The following is a 6,678-nucleotide window of genomic DNA, read 5'->3' on the forward strand; positions in this document are numbered from 1 at the left end:
TGTGCCTGCCTGTTTCTTCGCCTGCTGGTCAGCAAGCTCCAGGCCCCAAGGTTCCCCAGGCCACCAGCATCTGCTCCAGCAGCAGGCCTTGCAGCACCACCTGGAGGCGGAGCGAGGGCGCGCAGGCCTGGACCCCGGGCGGCGCCCGCATGCCCCTTGCAGAGTCCCCGTGGGTCTAGTCAGGGACTTTCCCAGTGCAGGGATTCCACGTGCCGCATGGACTTCTGCAAGCAGGATATACACCGCAGGAGAGATACAGCAACTCGGTTAAATAGAGCTAAGCCAAAATTTTAGGAACAAAGAACCCTTCAATGTGTTAAGTGTTTTCATTTTGTTTTTCTGAATAACTAATATATTTACACAGTCCAAAATTCAAAAGGCCCTGAAGCGTACAAGGTGAAGTGTCCCACGCCACCCAGCCACTACCAGCCCAGACACGCCTGCATCACCGGATTCTTGTGTACTGCTTATTTGGGGTTTTTTTCTTTGTTAATATTTTGAAGAATTCCATAGCAATACTGAACGCACGTCCGCATTCTTTTTTTTTTTTTTTTTAGGTAGAGTTTTGCTCTTGTTGCCCAGTCTGGAGTGCAGTGGTTGATCTCCATTCACAGTGACCTGCGCCTCCCGGGTTCAAGCAATTCTCCTGCCTCAGCCTCTGAGTAGCTGGGATTACAGGCACGCTCCTCCACACCTGGCTAATTTTTGTGTATTTAGTAGAGACAGGGGTTTCGCCATGTTGGCCAGGCTGGTCTCGAACTGCTGACCTCGGGTGATCCTCCCAAAGTGCTGGAGTTTACAGGCATGAGCCACCGCGCCCATTGGGGCCTCCCCGTTGTTTCAGGGTGCATGGATGTACGGGTGTACCATAACCGTACATGTACTGGTCTCCTTTTGATGAAGGACTAATTTAGTTGTATCCCGCCCTTTTCAATTAAAACCATTGCCTCAGTAAATGGTGTGTGTGGGCTTTCACTCACAAGTCAGTCTGAAAGATGAGTTCCCAGCAGTGGGACTCCTGGGTCAGTGTGTGCAGTGCGGGTGGGTGCTGCTGCACTGCCTCGGCGGAGGGCTTCTCAGCTGTCACAGAGCTTTCTGCCGGAGAGCTTTCCACGTGTGGAGGAGTTTTCTCATCTTTCCAGACTGGCAGAAATTAGCATTTCTATAGTTTAAATATGAGTTTTTCTTGTGAATAAGTTGAACAATTTGTATTTCCTTTTTAATGAGTTGCCTATTAATATCTTTGGCCCATTAAAAATGTTAGATTACTAATCGGCTTCTTAACTGCTTTCTAAGAAATCACTAGATCAATCAAGGAAACTAGCTCTTTGAGCTTCACATCTGATCATGTGAACTTTAGGCAAAGAGGGAAGTCATAAGAAAGCCGATGACTTGAGTTTATTGAAGGACGAGTCTGGCCATTCTGTGTGCGTCTGTGGCTATGGGCTGGCCTTGGTGGGCACGCCCTGAGGCTCAGAAGCTCTGAGGTCTGGTAGGTTTGCAAAGGCAGGAATTCTCTTATTTTAACTGTGATTTAAAATACCTAGTCAAATGTATCATAAAAGGAAACAAGTTCATGTTAAGTGAGCTTTGAGCATTGCTGTTAGACCTGGATTTCATTCCCGGCTCTGCTTCCTCTTAGAAACGTTGTGTAACCTGAGTCGATGGAGTAATTCCTGCCTTGCAGAAGGGCTGTGAGGACTGACTGAGGGTGCGAAGGTAAAGCATTTCACTTGTGCATGGGCCATACTCTGTACCCACTGAGCAGTAGTTACTGTCTATTTTGTTTCTTCCTGTCCCTGCCTGTTTCTGTTAATCAGTAGCTTACATCACACACTGACCACACTGTGCATACAGCTGTGTTTTGCTTTTCTCATTTTCCCTATTTTTTTAGGAAACACCTTCTTATTTTGCTACACTCAAAGTTATCTATCCCATTTATAGATTGTGTTTTTTACTTCATTTTTAAAAACAACTTTTTTAATAAGCCATCCAGATGTTGGTATGCTTTACAAGCATTTAAAAATCTGTTTCAGAGCTAACACATTCAGAAAGATTTTTGCGGGGGGCGGGGGATGTCAAAGCAGCTGAGGTTTCCCAGGGGATCAAGGAACCCCATGTACTTTTCCTGCCAGACACACAGTTCCCTAAACCCTGGGGTTTCCTGCTGTTCTTTTCTGGCGTCTAATCGGCCCGCCAGCTTTTCCAGCATCTCCTGGGGTTACCGAAAAGGTTCGAGGTCAGGATGTTGAAGCGCCCACCCAGGTATGTCTGCCAGCAGGGAGAATCGAGTCAGGGGAGACGTATTGGGTGCTTTTCGTGCGTCAGGCCTGACGAGGGAACGCAAGCTAAGTAGACAGTCCCCGCCCCAGAGGGCTTGCGTCTTTGGGGGGCTGTGACACCCGGTGGCAAGACGAGCGCTCTGTAATTGCCACGGAGCAGGTGCCTTGGGAGCAGAGCTGTTAGGTGGTCAACGTGTCCACCGTGCCGCGGGTAGCAGTGCTGTCAGGGTGCCCCTCCTTCAACGACCACCGTTTGAAAGGTCCCCAAAGTCGATCTTGAGGACCTGGGGCCACGGCGCTTTTGTGTCGGGCAGCACCACCTACTGGCGAAATGCGGCATTGCAGGCCCCGCTGAGGCTGGGGAGTGGGAGGGGTCAGATTGGGCAGTCACTGCCCAGTAAATCAATTCAGGCCCAATTAAGCCCATGGTGCTTAAAGGAACTCAGCCCAGGGAAGCTTGGAGGGGAAGGAACCGGGTCGCCCACCGTCCGGAGCCAAGCGGGGACCAGCGGCGATCTAAGGTCAGGAAAGGAGCCTGGTGGGGCCTCTGAAAAAGGCCGCAGCTGAGCCTGGGCCAGAAGCCAGCGGCTGGGGCTCGCGGGAAGGAAGCTGAGGACTGGGAGAGCCTGCAGCCACTCTGCAGCAAAAGTCCTGGCCTCACACCCGCCACTGGGGAAGCCTCAGCCTCCGCTGTGTTTTTAAAAATGTTTTTGTGATTGTCATACACGCTCTTTGTTGAATTGGACCATTCAAAAAAGCTCAGCAAAAAACTAAACACCCAGAAAGCCGCTTAGAATTTTGATGGATTTTCTCCCACATTTTTTTCTGTGCACACATATGTTATGTATATCACAGTTTTATAAAATAAGGTCATCCAGCATGCAGCGCTTTCTTAAGTTTTAATTTATTTTGTTTTGTTTTGTTTGAGACAAGGTCTCACTCTCTGTCACCCAGGATGAGTGCAGTGGCATGATCACGGTTCAGGGTGGCCTGGAATTCCTGGACTCAAGCAATGCTCCCATTTAAGCCTCCCAGGCAGCTGGGGTGACCTGCACACCCCACCACACCTGGGCACCTTTTTTTTTTTTTTTTTTAGTCGCCACAAGGTCTCACTATATTGCCCAGGCTGATCTTGAATTTCTGGACTCAAGCAATCCTCCCGTCTCAGCCTCCCACAGTGCTGGGATTATATGCATGAGCCACTGTGCCTGGCCGGTTTTCTGCATCTCTGAATTCATCTTCTCAAAGAATATTTAAACACTGCCTAGTTTTTTTTCTGTGGATAAGCTCCAGTTAACACATTTTGCTAATGTTTTTTATCTTGTAACTTCATCTGTTTAGAGACAAGCTATCCCTCTCTCTCCCAGGTTGGAGTGCAGTGGCGTGAGCTCAGCTTACTGCTCCCTGACCTCCCAGGCTCAAAGGGTCCTCCTGCCTCAGCCTCCCAAGCAGTGGGAACTATAGGCACATGCCACTATACCCAGATAATTTTGTTCTTTTTTTTTTTTGTAGAGATGAAGTCTCACTATGTTGCCCAGGCTGGTCTCGAACTCCTGGGCTCAAGTGATCTGCCCACCTTGGCCTCCCAAAATGTTGAGATTACAGGCATGAACCACTGCACCCAGCTGTAACAAATTGTTTTAATAAGTAGTGCTAAAAGATTTTCCAGAAATACTTGTCTCTTTTATTAAAATAAAACATATGTTTTGGATTTTTTTTCATGAAAGAAAATGTATTAAACACACACACACACACACACACACACATTTTGAGATAGTCTGTCACCCAGGCTGGAGTGCAGTGGCCTGGGCTAACTGGCTAACTGCAGCCTCCACCTCCCAGGTTCAAGCAATTCTCCTGTCTTGGCCTCCCAGAGAGCTGGGATTGCAGACATGAGCCACCACACCCAGGTGATTTTTATTTCACTTTATTTTTAGAGATGAGGTCTCACTGTGTTGCCCAGGTTGGTCTTGAACTCTTGAGCTCAAGCAGTCCCCCTGCCATGGCCTCCTGGAGTTGTGGGATTACAGGTTTGAGCCACCGTGCCTGGTCAAAACACAGTAATTGTTCTAATGTAAGACGTACTGTCTGTGATGGCAAATGGGGTCCCTAGTCCCCTGTCCTCACCTGCCAGCACCTGAGAGGGCCCTGGAGGAGGGCACATCCCTCTGCTGGGGAGGGGGGCTCTGGAAGGACTCAGCCTACAGCCTACCCTGCTTCCTTCCCAGCCTGGCCTGCCAGCTGCCCACCACCCTCACCTACCCTCTTTCCCTTGAAATCTCAGGGCTGATCGTGGCTTTGGGAATGAGGAGAACTGATCAGAGGCCAGCAGACGTACAGAAAAGCCCTGTCAGCCTCACCTGGATTGCAGGTGGCAGTGCTACAGGCTTGGGCATCTTTCCCAGGCCCAGGCAGTGCTGTGTTTGGGAGGTGGTTCGGCTGCCGGAAGTCCTGGGGTGCTGAGCTGCCGGAAGTCCTGGGGTGCTGTCTGATAAGGATGCTGTTTAACCACAGCCTAGTCCACAAGCAAGAAAGCTAACGGCTCCCTCTGTCTAATGTGCATTCATTTTTCTTTGTCTCAGTTTTGTACTTCCCACTTAGAACGATGCTTCTAATTCCTTTATTTCTCTACTAGAAGTTTTGTTGTTGTTGTTTTTGAGACAGAGTCTCGCTAGGTTGCCTAGGCTGGAGAGGGACGGCACAATCTGGGCTCCCTGCAACCTCTGCCTCCTGGGCTCAGGTAATCCTCCCACCTCAGCCTCCCAAGTAGCTGGGACTGTAGGCGTGAGCCACCACGCCCCGCTAATTTTTCGTAGAGACAGGGTTTCACCAGGTTATTCAGTCTGGTCTGGAACTCCTGGGCTCATGCAATCCACCCGCCTCGGCCTCCCGGCCTCACGCAGTCGGCCCGCCGCAGCCTCCCGAAACTCTGGGATAACAGGTGTGAACCACCGTGCCCAGGCATTTTTTAAAAATTAAAACAAACAATTTTTTTTTTCTGAAAGCTTCTGAGGTGGAAAAAGGAAAAAAGAAAAATAATATGTGCCCCCTCACAGAAATTTTAAAATTTCAAATAACAACATATATCTAAGTATGTTATTCATCCATTCATCAACACACATTTTCTGCTTCCTGTTGTGTGCCCGGCAGAGGTACCGTCATGAGCAGAATCAGAACAGGCTGCCAGGTATGGAGGGCTGAACATCACACAGCTGTGGTTCCGACTATCGTCCCTGGCCAAAACAAAAGCTGGCTTTCCCCAGATAAAATGTTTACCTTCTTTGCCAAAAGAGCATTCTCATTATAGAACTTCTGGAACACAGAAAAATGGAATCTTCAGCTCATTCTTAGTTCTGGCTCTTGGATACAATCACTGTTTAACAGCTCGGTGTTCTATCCTGCTGTGTGTGTTTTTAATGTGCTCACTTTATTACAGATTCGTAAATACTGAGTACATGTGCTAAAATACTCTCATCCCCCATTGGTTGGTTATAGACATAGTTCCCATTTTCCTCCTATTATTCCTGTTGCCAAAAGAAGCTGCTTGTGCTAAGTCTATCACCATTGACTCTTTCCCTCTGAGTGCTTAGCATTTACTCTGGTGCGTTCCTTGAAAAAATAACAGTTGGCCATTATTATTATTATTATTTTGAGACAGAATCTCACTCTGTCACCCAGACTGGAGTGCAGTGGTACGATCTTGGCTCACTGCAGCCTCAACCTCCCAGGGTGAAGGGATTCTCCTGCCTTAGCCTCCCAAGTAGTGGGATTACAGGCATGCGCCACCATGCCTGGGTAACTGTTGTATTTTTAGTAGAGATGGGGTTTCACCATGTTGGTCAGGCTGGTCTTGAACTCCCGACCTCTAGTGATCCACGCATCTCAGCCTCCCAAAGTGCTGGGATTACAGGCGCGAGCTGTCGCGCTCCGTCCCACAATGCTATTTTAGCAAAAGCTTTTTAAAGCACATCTCTACACATAAAAGCTCTTCTTCCTCCCTCCCTCCCTCTTTCCTTTCTTTCTTCCTTTCTTTCCTCTCCTTTCTGATAGGGTCTTGCTATTCTTGAGTAACTAGGACTGCAGGCATGCGCCACTGCACCTGGCTCAACAACTTTCTTCTAAATCTGTACATACTTTGGTAAAAACAAAATCTTTAATGAAGCTTCTAAAAGCCTTATTGTACCTAATTTTACTTAAATATAGAAAGTTCAGGAAGGCAGGTGTTTCTGCCATGGCTGTGCGACCTTAGGCAGGTCCCTGTTTTCCCTGGGCTTGAGTTTCACAGACTGTAAAGGAGGAGCGTGGCCCTCAGCAGCCCTGACGCCCGTGCTGTGTCCCAGGAAGGGGAAGGCCGACGGCGGAGGCCGCCGCTTCAGCCCCTCCCACGGCCGCCGGT

Source organism: Sapajus apella, unplaced genomic scaffold (genome assembly GCF_009761245.1).
Source record: "Sapajus apella isolate SASKATOON/1434 unplaced genomic scaffold, GSC_monkey_1.0 scaffold143, whole genome shotgun sequence".
Lineage (NCBI taxonomy): Eukaryota > Metazoa > Chordata > Mammalia > Primates > Cebidae > Sapajus > Sapajus apella.